Raw genomic sequence first — 13,234 nt, 5'->3', positions numbered from 1 at the left:
GTTTTATGAAAAATTCTTGTGGTATTAGTATAAGTTTTGTCTAAAGGAAAGGAGAACACAGTGCTGAATCTGTCCATACTCAGACAAAGTTAGAGGAAACTCTTACTGTTTCAGTATCAGCTCTGCATAATGCCTGTTCTAAATTTATAACATGGAATGTTCAAATGTTTACTTGTTTCTAGAAGCTCATCCTTCTTTAATTCCAATTTCTTTCCATAGCACTTTCCACAGCACTTCCTAAGTTAACACTGTTAGCATTGGCACACATTACAATGTCTCTTTTCAGTTTCTAGTTCTCTTCCTTAAGGGTCTCGATGTCATTAATTTCTATACACTAATATGTTTCTGTGTCCTATTTCAGATTGACTTGTCCTTATGCTTATAAGCCCCAGCCACATAATTATGGACAAATGTCTTTTAAAACCACTGCCTATTGCTGTAACAACTTCTCAGTGTATCTTTATCAATCCACTTGTTTATCATGGGAACCTTCTTTTAAATATTTTAAATGCCATATATAGCAGAAATATAAGGAGTTTGAGGGCCAACATTTAGTTTATTTAGTATACTTAATTTTAAACAAACTTTTTTATTTACTTGTTTTGATTTAGCCTTTAAAACACACACAAGCAAAATAAAGCTTGCCTGTGAAAATGAATTACTTTTGTACCTAGCATGATTACAAACATAGTTTTGAGCATTTTAAAGAAACTGATCATTTCTGAGGCAAATGAATACTAACTTGCATGTCTTAATTATTCTTAATAGTTTATAAGGCATTAACAGCTTTAATAAGATTTGGATTTTACAGTTTTATCCCTTTTATGTTTTAGCTTTAAAAAGTATAATTTTTAAATTAAAGCTCTCTTACTATCAAAATAAAACTTTATATCATAAATGTAGCCCATAGAGAGACTGGGAATCTTATAAAACTATAAATACAATCTACAGAAAATTTGAATCCTTAATTTTCCACCTTTTTATAGTACAGCATTACAGGATATTATATTCTCTTGTATCACTCAATTTATGCAAATAGTTAAAGCTTAATGAAGCTGGCAAAGACAATGAAGATAGACATATATCCTTAAGTCAGTTATTGTAAGACCAAGAAGACCTTAGGAATTTATAAACTTACGAAATATTTTGTATATTAAACATTTGTTGTTTTTTATTTTAAAATTTTAAGGACAAAAATCACCATATAAAAATATATCTTAATCCAAAATATTTTGGAAACCTGTTGTCTCTTTAGTCTAAAAAAGACACAACCAGAGTTGCTTTCAATTTACATATAGACAAGCTATAGTGAATTAATATTACCTATGTATAGATTTTTAATTATTAAACTTTTCTATTTTATAGAAATATTAAGCTAATTTTTTGTTCTGGAATTTTATAGGTTTTCCACCCTTACCCCAAAAGAGCTTACAGATCCAGAGAGAAAGAGAGTTTGCATTTTAGCAAGAATTTTGAAAATCCATGACTTTGAATGAGAGAACAATTTTTGTAAAGAAGAAGTAAGAATGGGATAGAACTCAAAGAATTAGACATCTTTAATTATATTTAGCCATTCTAATTTTATATAAATTCTTTTTTAAAAATTGAAATAACCTGAGACATAAGAGTAACAAATAAATTTACCATTTGGTGTAAAATATTTTTTCCTACAATCATGTTGGACAATATCTGGAGCCTTTATACAGGATTATATAAAAGCTTTTCCATTACTGCATAGATGGACCATATCCTTAAACTTAGTTTTTAATCTGTATACCCTAGTTTCTCCAAAAATCCTTAAGTCTTCATGCAATTAGGGCCTAAATACATACAACCAGCTAGAAGGGGTAACTGGATGCTTCGGGGAAAATCCAATGACTTAGTTTACCTCCTTTTGGAGGAATATTAACTTTTAACAAGTCCGGCTCTGATCATTTTTAGCAAGCATATCTAGATTTATTATTGAGAGATTTTATAACTAGTTTGTGTTGTCTGCATATGGAGACAGACAACCTAAAAAGGTTATTAAGTATTCCTTATTGCATAAAATCATTAAGTAGTAGAATAATATAAATATCTGTAACCTAGAGGCCATTATACAGAAAAGTATAAAAAACAAACATCTACAGGAACTCAGAAAATGTTGGCATCAGGTTATTTTTGTTTTTTTTCTTTCTTTCTCTCTCTCTCTCTTTCTTTCTTCCTTCCTTCCTTCTTTCCTTTCTTTCTTTCTTTCTTTCTTTCTTTTTCTTTCTTTCTTTCTTTCTTTCTTTCTTTCTTTTGTTTTTAGGTTTTTTTGAGACAGGGTTTCTCTGTGTAGCTTTACACCTTTCCTGGATCTCACTCTGTAGACCAGGCTGGCCTCGAACTCATAGAGATGCGCCTGCCTCTGCCTCCTGAGTGCTAGGATTAAAGGTGTGTGTCACCACTGCCTGGCAATTTTTGTTTTCTTTATAGATTTTTGTTTTACAGATTTGTAACCATGTCCAACAAGCTTACAAATCTTAAGGTAGAGAAAGTTTATATTTTAGCTATTTTAAAGCATATAGTGCCTTTTGTTGGACTGTATTGTTTTCTCTCTTCATTCTAGAGTCTGATGATGACTTTCTTACCTAGGATAGAGATTTTGGAGGAAATTTTTAAACGACCATGCTTGGGTAAAAAGAATCAATTCCAGAATCAGTTGTATAATAAATTAGAACATCATAAAACAATATTTTAATATTAACAGTGTTCAAAAGACACCCGCAATACCAAATCTAGTGTTCAGAGGGAAAGACCAGATAAAACAGAATACATAGAAGGCTTAGAGATGAGAAATTCTGGGTGCAGGCCAGGTGCAGCACTACAGGAACAGCAGGCAGTGGAAAAAGGATCTTATGGTACCCACTGTGATTGCACATCAGGGGCGCTCTCATCACCGCAGACCAGTAGTGAGGGAGTAGCTCCACCCAGAGCTTCATAGTCAGAGACAGAAGCCAGCTGAGAGGTAGAACAAGTATGAAAAAAACAGACATTCTTTAGAAGCAGAGTGAAGGAAAACAATTGCAACAGGGAGGTATGGAGAAGTGGCTCATGTACATGTAGGACTTAAACATCAGGCTTCAGTGAGCCCATGAGAGGGACAGAGAAAGAGCAAGTTAGAAGTAGTGAGCTTCAAGAGAGAGAGCTAGCACAGAGGCAGCAGGAGCAGTCTGCTTCTCAAACATCTTGAAAATGTAGCATGCAGCTTAGGGGCAATTTCGCTGTGCTCACTTCAGTTCTCATCTCTGCAACAAAGTCAGTACAACACAATCAGGGAAAACCAGGTGAACTCAGATACATATTGGCCACCTTCACTCATACAAGAAAACCAGAAGAAGAGTAACACATCCCTTCTGCCCAGCAGATTGCATCTATGATTGTGTCCAATCTTGCCTTTTGTCTCTCCAAATACCTGGACTCCAAAACAGAACAACTCATTGATAGGTCCTAGATTCAGAAGAATATAGGCTGGCAATTCTTACTTTCACTTAGCAAATTTGGGACTGTTGCAGTCTGGGCTTCCTAGGATCTATAAAGTCTACTTTGGACTTGCTCCCTCTGGTGCCTATCCCAGACCCCTGTCCCTGAATCTGGGATCTCCGAGGGATGCCAATGGAGGCCTGCTGTGGAATAATACTCTTGTATACGTAAAGATTTGTCACTCAAATAGATTTAATAAAACACTGATTGGCCAGTAGCTCGGCAGGAAGTATAGGTGGGGCTAACAAATGAAGGGGGATGGGAAGGAGAAGGGAGGAGACAGGAGTTGCCAGCCAGATGCAGAGGAAGCAAGATGAGAATGCCATACTGAGAAAAGGTACCAAACCTCATGGCTAAACATAGATAACAATTATGGGTTAAATTAAGTGTAAGAGCTAGTTAGTAATAAGCCTGACCTACTGGCTGAGCACTTATAATTAATATAAGCCTCTGTGATAATTTGGGAAGTAGCTGCCAGGTATTTCGGAGTTCCTGGTAGGACAGAAACTTCTGCCTACATATGGCACCCAAACAGCTGGCAAGAATTTACACATAACACCTGAGAAAGATTTTTAAAAATGGATTGTCAACACAAAATAACAGAGTCCTGCAGAGTTTCTTGGCAGTAACATTTTCTTGGGTGGGCTCTGTTTGCTGGCAGCGAGCAGATGTGTGGCTCCTTTAAGACAAGGCTCCCTGGCTCCTGCTGTCAGCATAGAAGGCTCTTTTGCGAGGTCCTGCTACCAAACACTTAAATGGAGTTCATGAGCAATAAATGGCACACTACTCGGTGCCAGAAACTCACCAGAGTTGGCTCCTGCAGTATCTCTGCCATAAAGCTAAGCTCTCATAGACCAAGGAGCTAGGTGGGGTTGGCCACCAAAACCACCTCTTTGGTCTTAGCTATGCCTACTAAGTTGTTTAAAGGCTCATGTGGTTAGAAAAAGATAGAGATATACAGTAAAGACAGATTCAGATGGGGAAAAAAACCCTCTAAATGGTTTACAGTGTGTTTAAAAAAATATACATAGGCTTGGGAGAGAAAAGAAAAAGCATAGAGATAGTCCTTTAAAAAATTTATATATATATAAAATGTCATGTAAAGATGGAAAATACACAAAAAGGCTAGATACTGTATGTTTGTTATTGGGTTGTCTTTAATTTTTTATGGCAAATGAAGAAATGATAACTGCTGAGAGACATTTTATTATGAAAGCTGCTAGATTAAGTTAACCTATATATTTTTAAAATATCTTGATTTCAAAATTTAAGTCAAAAGATATGTTATATTGGGAAAGCGGTTCTGCTTTTATTTCTACAGAAAATGAGAGGCTGGGGATTCATTCTGGGTTAAGGAAAATCAGGTTTCATCAAGGAAGACTCCCTGAAAAATATTTGATGGGAGTGGATGGCCCAAATGATTCAACATCTAAGAGCATCTCTATTGCAGTTTCCTTTCAGTTCTGCATCCAGAACAATTTCAAGGTGACTGAATGAAATGATCCAGCCTCACATAACTTGACCACAATCCTAAATTTTTTCAGGGTCCCTCAAAAATTACCAGTACCCCCATTCAACAGGAAGTAGTCTAGAAAACAATACCCACATTCCCCAAAGAAAATTATGGATATTTGTCATTGTTTGGGGAGGTTGGTTACAAGTTGTTATGGATAATGGTCAGGAAAAAAGCTAAACAAAGGAGACTTGATTCGGGGATCTTGTTCTGAAAAGAAAAGGGAAAATATAGAAATGATAGGATAAAAGCGTATATAATTCAATCTAGTTTAATCCAAAAACAATTATTAATCTAACATATTTTACATTGGTATGGTGTGGTGATATTTTAACTATGCTCAAATGTGACTTTATTTGTATGTTAATAAATAAAAGTTTGCCTGGAGATCAGAGGTCACATAGCAAGTTCACATAGAGAGCCATAAACAGAAGTCAGGCAGTGGTAGCACATGCCCTTAATCTGATCACATGGCAGGCAGAATCTCTGTGTGGTCAAGGACACAGGCAAGTGTGGTGACACAAGCCTTTAATCCCAATACCAACCATAGAGATCTGGAGGTCTGTATAGACAGGCAGTTATGAGGAAGTCATGTGGCTAGGCTTTGAGCCAATGAGAAGGCAGAACAGCAAAAAGGCAATAAAAACACAAGTCAGACAGGAAGAAACTCTCTCTGGGGAAACAATGGTGATGAGGTGGTAAGATAAGGTAGTAGTGGCTCTGTTAGTTGTCTGATTTCTTTGGCTATTACCTCTGTATTTGGCTCTGTGTCTCTTATTTAATAGGACTGTTTAGAAATTCATCTCCATTAGGCACCCACGTGGCAAGAATTCATTAAAAAAAATTGGTGGAACAGCAACAACAACAACAACAAAACCATTGGTGGCCTTACAGTCTAGGGGTTACAGGCTCCAGCTTGGCCAGAGTTTACAGGCCTCAGACCCGGCCAGAGTTACAAGTGATCTGGCTGCATGCAGTCAGAACTGTACTTGACCATAACTACAAGCAGTTACATGCAGCTAGAGCTACTGGCAGTCAGATAGCCAACTCAAGTGGCTCAGGCTTACAGAAGCCGGTGCTACAAGTGCCTCAGGCCCAAACTGGCTCCATGGCTGGAGCACATGGCTGGACTTTAGGTTTTAGCTTGTTTCTCTTCTCCTGGTAGGTAGTAGGCTCTCCTCTCTCTCTCTCTCTCTCTCTCTCTCTCTCTCTCTCTCTCTCTCTCTCTCTCTCTCCCCCTCTAGGTAGCTATTTTGAAATTCCCTCAGACTTCTACTGTTCTATGCAGACTTGGTAAGTCAATTCGGATATCAGATATCTTAAAGGGAGAAACTACTTAAAAGAGAAAATTTTTTCCCACATTAAAAGAAAAGGGAAATATCTTTACAATGGAAGAAAATTGGTCTTTGTTTGATAAAACATTAGGCAGTCTGAAAATAGAACAATTACATGAGAGGATTAATGTAAATGGGATGTATATAACATTAATTATGCATATTATTTGTTTACTTGTCCCTATTTTACAATTAAAAAGATAGTCAATTTAAGTACCAAGATAAGAGCTTTAGAAAAACCTTTTAAAATGAAATTATAGAGAAATTCAGACTAAGACAGAAGAATTTAAGGGTGAAATTATTTCAGGATTGGATTATAAGGATACAAAAAGATAGCCAGTTTTCAAACAATAAAGCTTAATTTATCCAGTAACCATACAGCAACTACCTGATCAAAGACATGTACAAAATAATTGGACTCTAGTTGAAATGTTAGATTTAAGGAGGTTTAAGGAGGCTATAGTATCTTATGGCATACATTCTCCATTTGTAAAGCAAATATTAAACTCCTGGTCAACTTGTAATAGGATTATTCCTCAAGACTGGAAAAAATTAGTAACCAATGTCCTGGAACCCAGAGCACAACTGCAGTGGCAAATGTGGTACAGAGATTAGGCTAAGAACATAGAAAGTCAATGGAGAGCTAGAGGTGTGGAACTTTCCCAGGATCAGCTTCTTGGAGAAAGCCAATATGCTGAAATACAAAGACAATGTTTATATGATAACCAAATCTTAATTCTATGCCACATGGCAGACATGAATGCATGGGACAGAATTGAGGAAGCAGGAAAGAAAATTGAATCATTCACAAAAGTTATACAGGGCCCGAAAGAATCCTTCACAGATTTCTTACAAAGGCCGTCTTCAGCAGTAAATAGAATGGTCCCAAATTCAGAAGCTAGAGCGATAATAATCAAATCTTTGGCTTTTCAGAACATAAATGCAGCATGCAAAAGAATAATCAGGCCATTAAAGGCAAGAACCTTTATTCTGAACCCTTGGAGGACTGGATCAGGGACACAATTAATGTTGAGTCTCAAGACCATGATGATATGTAGACAAGAGAAGCAATTTCAAAAGGTTTGAGGAATGTCAGATATTTTGAGTGTGGAAAACAAGGTCATTTGAAAAGGGAATGTAAATAGGTCATTCCTAGAAAGAATGTTTATTTCAGGAACAGCAACAGAATGTCCCTCCATTCTGGATTATGCAGAGGGTGTGATAAGGGTAAACACTGAACCAATGAATGTAGATCAACAAGGGACAGACAAGGTAATCCTTTGCCTCTGTCCTCAGGAAACTTCCAGAGGGGCTCATGCAAACCCCAAGAGCAAATCCAGTTCAGACCATTTCTTCCATTATAGAAGAAACTCCTACTCAGAGCAATTAAATAATCAAATGCCTGTTGGAATGAAACAAGCTGCTCAGTGATAGAACAGCTGAGACAGAGAGAATAGAAAATTCAGGAGAAGTCATAAAGCAAATTTCTTGGCAAACTTCTATAAATGAACGAAGACCAAAGTTAAAAATATGAATAAATGATGTTTTGTTGGGTGGTTCAGTAAAGACACAGGAGCAGGCGAGACAATAATTGCACCAGAATTTTGGCTTCCAACGTGGCCTCTTCAGGATGTAAATGTTCAGCTAGTAGGGATCAAAACATTATCTCAAGTGAAACTGAGTGCAAGATGGCTCAAATGTATAGGTTCAGAAGGATAGAGAGGAAAATTAAAGCCATATGTGGTTAACATAGCTATGAATTTATGGGGCTGTGATCTATTACAACTATGGAATACTCAGATTAACATCCCTCCAATCTCAGAAACAAATCATAAACTGACACATGTTTCTGAGAGAAATATTAGTAGGTATTATTCTAATGAGTGGTCACCAGACAAGCCTGTGGGGGTTACGCAATGGCCTTTAACAACAGAGAAACTGCAGGTTTTAGAAGAGCTGGTACAAGAGCAGTTAAATGCTCAGCATATTGAAGAATAAACCAGCCATTGGAATTCTCCTGTATTTGTTATTAAAAAGAAATCTGGTAAATGGAGAATGGTAACAGACCTTAGAGCAATTAACAAAGTAATTCAGCCAATGGACTCTCTACAATCTGGGATTCCTTTGCCCACTCTGTTACCTAAAGGATGGCCTCTTATAGTTATCAATTTAAAATTTCTTTCCAATACGCTTACAGGAAAAAGAAAAAGATTTGCCTTAACAGTGCCTACTTTTAATAATTCTCAACCGGTTAAGAGCGTTCTCCCACAGGGAATGATGAATAGCCCAACCCTATGCCAATATTTTGTACAACAGCCATTGGAAGTAATACATAAACAATTTCTTAATCTATAATTTAATTTCTTAAATCTATAATTTATCATGATATAGATGATATTTTACTAGCTGACTCAAATGAAGATACTTTAGAAAGAATGTTTGAAGAAGTAAAGAAAACAACGCTGTGCGGTGGTGGTGCATGCCTTTGTGAATTCGAGGCCAGTGAGTTCCAGGAAATGCACAAAGCTACATAGAGAAACCCTGTCTCAAAAAAACCAAAAGAAAAAGAAGAAGAAGAAGAAGAAGAAGAAGAAGAAGAAGAAGAAGAAGAAGAAGAAGAAGAAGTAAAGAAAACTTTGCCTTGTTGGGAGTTACAAATTGCTCCTGAAAAATACAAAGAGGAGATTCTATTAATTATTAATTATTTAGGATATAAAATAGGTCTATAAAAAATTAGACCCCAAAAGGTGCAAATTAGGAGAGAATGATTATGTACTTTTAATGACTTTTAAAGATTATTCGAAGACATTTCCCATCTATGAACTACTGTGGTAAAAAATGATGAACTGAGTAATTTGCTCAAAACCATAGAAGATGACAAGGACTTAAATAGTCCAAGAGAATTATCACTTGAAGCTGAGAAAGAATTGGCCTTGTTAGAAAAGAAAGTACATGAAGGACATGTGGATCATGTTGATCCAAAGCTGGATTGCATTTTGGTTGTTTTACCCTCTAAATATTCTCCTACAGGAATTTTAATGCAGAGGGAAGATATTATATTGGAATGGATATTTCTACAAAATAAACAGAGGCAAAAATTAAAAACTTATGTGGAAAAGATCTCTGACTTGATTTTAAAAGAAAAATTGAGACTTCATCAAATAGTAGGAATAGAACCAGCAGAAATTGCAATGCCTTTAACTAAGGAGGACATTGTAAAATTATGGGCAGTAAATGAACCTTGACAAAGAGCTTGCAGTATTTTTTTGGGAGAGATTAACAGCAAATATCCCTAAAATGATAGAATTGAACTTATAAAGCGAGCTGATTGGATTTTGCTTCATATTGTACAGGAAACACCCATATCTGGAGCTCAGACATTTTATACAGATGCAAACAAACAAGGAAAGGCAGGTTACAAATCAGAAAATTTACATAAAGTGGTTTAAATTCCTTATAATTCAGTTCAAAAATTGGAATTGTATGCTATTCTGTTGGTATTAATGGATTTTTCGAAGCTCTCAACATAGTTACTGACTCTCAGTATGCTGAAAGAATGGTATGACATACTGAGACTGCAGAATTTATCCCTGATGAGTCAGAATTAACTTCACTGTTTATTCAGTTACAAGATATAATCAGGAATAGGAATCATCCCTTATATATAACTCACATCTGATCCCATATGGGTCTGCAAGGCCTCTAGCACAAGGTAATGATGAGACTGATAAATTATTGATAGGAAATGTGCTGGGGGCCTCAGAATTTAATAAAAAAAATCATGTCAATAGTACAGGTTTAAAAAAGGATTTTTCTATAACCTGGCAAAAAGCCAAGGAGATTGTAAGGAAATGTCCTACTTGTTCCTTTTACAATCAGATGCCATTACCAGCAGGATATAACCCAAAGGGTGCTCAGAGCTTAAAGTATGAATTTTATATCAAATTTATAAGATTAATATATATTTTAAACTTTTGTTATGATATTAATGGTCATATAGGGTACTACCTAATTCTAGAAAAAAGGCTTCAATTAGCTGCCTATGAATGTTTTTGTGTTTGAGTCTGTATCAGTTTTCTTCAGGGAATCACAACCAGGCCTAACATCGAATCTGAAGTCTCCAGAAAGATGATGTGGCCCCACAACAATGATTCCACGTGGACAATAACAATACTACTAAGCTGACAAACATTACCTACAGATCAGCTTTGGACTACAAACTGCTCAGAGCAATTTTAAGAGGTCTAGCTGAGATGATCCAGTTTCACAGACTACTTGAACAAGGACTTGAGATAAGCCCTGAACTTTGGCATTATGCAGAGACTGAACAACAAATGATATAGCTACCTTTCCTAGAATTTGACTATTAACCCCCCAATTTTTTTCTATTCAGAAAAAAGATGCCTTTGCCCACAACTAGCAGGAAGCAATTTTGAGAACACGACGCCCACATTCCCAAAGAGGTGGTGTGAGGTGGGTGGTTTTTTGTCTTTCAATGGGTTTTGGGTTTGGAATAATTTTCATTGTTTAGGAGGGTTGGTTACAAGTTGTTGTTGTTGTTAATAGTTAGGAAAAGGGCTAAGCAAAGGAGTTTATATTTAAGGTTCTTGTTTGAAAAAATATATAGAAATGATTGAATAGAGGGTAGATTATTGAATCTACTCTAAAAACTAAATAAGATATAGATATGATTTAGATAAAAAGATAGATTATTGAATCTACTTTTAAAAGACAATTACTAGTTTTAAATACTTTACATTGGATTGGATTTTTATATATTGTATACAAATTATATATATTGAGATTGATATTGTTAGAAAATTGTATACATATATTTCTAATCTTGTTCAGGATATTGTACTTATACGGTTCATTTAACAATGTAATGCATTTTGCTAATCCTTGAATGTTATTATTACCAACTATTAGGATATAAAGAAATGAAAGTTAGTAGTTAGACATTACAATCAAGCTGGTAGTCATACTAGGTCTGTTTCCAAGGTTGAGCAGATATATTTTAGATAGACAGGTCATCTTCAAACCTTTCAGAGATCTACAGAATATGGCATTTAAAATGTTTTAATAACTTAAATTTTTCTTTTTTTATGACTATGAGACATGTCGGCTCTTGGCAGCACCAATCTACTTCAGAGAAGATATGGGCATTGAAGAAACTGCATATGGAGTTAACTTTCATTGTGGCAAAAATTAGCCACTGGACAACAAAGTGTCCTTGAATTGTCTGCTGACAAACAGGACAAAATGGACAGACAGGACATGAAACAAAGGACTAACAACTCTTGCCAAGACAAGTGTGGTTGTGGCTTTAGCAAGAGGCATTCTCTGAGGCTAGGACAATATGGCACCATAGCTGAAGTGGCCTTTGCAATCTGGAAAAGATATAGTGCCCCTTTTTTCAAAGGCAGCTGAATAGGCCGTGGACCGATGGCTTCTAGTGTTCAGTGGAACAGTAGCTGAAACAGTTATTATTGGAAGGGTAACTATTCTGATAAAGTCTAATCTTTCAATCTAGACTGACATATGTATGGGTGGGGCTAACAAATGAAGGGGGATGGGAAGGAGAAGGGAGGCATCAGGAGTTGCCAGCCAGATGCAGAGGAAACAAGATGAGAATGCCATACTTAGAAAAGCTACCAAGCCATGAGGATAAGCATAGATAGCAATTATGGGTTAATTTAAGTGTAAGAGTTAGTTAGTAATAAGCCTGACCTACTGGCTGAGCATTTATAATTAATAGAAGCCTCTCTGTTTTGGAAGTGGCTGCCAGGTATTTGGGAGTTACTTGTGGAACAGAAACTTCTGCCTTCAGATAACTCCAAATGTGATGGACTTTGTGATCCTTGGAAAAAGACCATAGACTCAACCCAACTATAACCGAAAAAAATTATTGATTTGCTGTTAACAAGGTGAATGATCTCTGAGCCAAATTTGAGATTGCTGTGTAGGAAAGGTATTTGGAATGGCATTTAAATAGGAAAAACACACAAAGACCCTCAATATCTATGTAAGCAAGCAAAAACTGTTCCATTATGTCACATTAAGAGGTTAAGTCAACTCATAACAATCTTTGAATTCCCACACAAGCAAGTTAAGTAAGAAAAAGCTTTAGTCATATAAGAATAAATTGATAGTCACAGCTGTATATTTTTTGGTGGTAGTTACAGAGTTAGGGTTACTAGGAAGTTATCTTGTGGGGTCTGGTATCATAAACCAACAGTTGGTGGGTACCAACATGGATGCCCAGCATATAATGGAGTTTCTTTAACCATAACATGTGTAGCTATTTCTTGGAGACTGAACATTTCATACTGATGAGCAACTGATTAAGACAGTAAATAAATCTTTGAGAATAACTTCAAGAAGTCCCTGAGTCTGACAGGATTCACTATATTTAACTCCCATGAAGAAATTCACACCAATCATGCTAGTTATACCAGGCTTCAACCAACTGAGTTAAGCTAGAACACCCTTTAATGTGTGGGTATGCCAGCAAGTGTACATCATGTTCCAGGTGCACAGTGTCCATATTCTATGTCCCATGCCATGTTGAAGTTTCATGATGGCAATTATCTTTGAGTTCCTTTGGTCCCTGTAAACAGTTCCTTCCCCATATTCCTATATGTAATCCCAATAAAGCTCATTTGTTAAACAAGATGGATTTTAGTGTCATCCATATTTGTTTCTGTTGTCCGTTTTCATTTTAGTGAGTAGATGCATATATATTTTGTATCTCCCTAGAAAACAACTCTCATGTGACATGTGCTGACTCCATTTGTTGTTCTTCCAAATTTTATGTACATCAGAAGATTGATATTAAAAAAAGTATTTGAGACAACATTAGGGAGGATTATTTCTGCTGACT

The 13,234-nt window shown here is 36.1% G+C and overlaps 1 long non-coding RNA gene across 1 annotated transcript in view; it reads left to right on the top strand.

Moving 5' to 3' along the window:
• The window catches only part of LOC128125437 (uncharacterized), a 28,843-nt gene extending 15,817 nt beyond the window's left edge, over positions 1-13,026 (top strand). The window contains exons 2-3 of the long non-coding RNA XR_008223159.1: positions 10,745-10,824; positions 11,468-13,026. This is a non-coding gene — a long non-coding RNA (uncharacterized LOC128125437). The remainder of the gene's footprint in view (positions 1-10,744; positions 10,825-11,467) is intronic.
• The last annotated feature ends 208 nt before the right edge of the window (positions 13,027-13,234 follow it).

This window comes from Peromyscus californicus, unplaced genomic scaffold, assembly GCF_007827085.1.
Source record: "Peromyscus californicus insignis strain IS unplaced genomic scaffold, ASM782708v3 Scaffold_4__1_contigs__length_199733344, whole genome shotgun sequence".
Classification (NCBI taxonomy): domain Eukaryota; kingdom Metazoa; phylum Chordata; class Mammalia; order Rodentia; family Cricetidae; genus Peromyscus; species Peromyscus californicus.
This window is presented reverse-complemented; position numbering and strand designations above follow the sequence as displayed.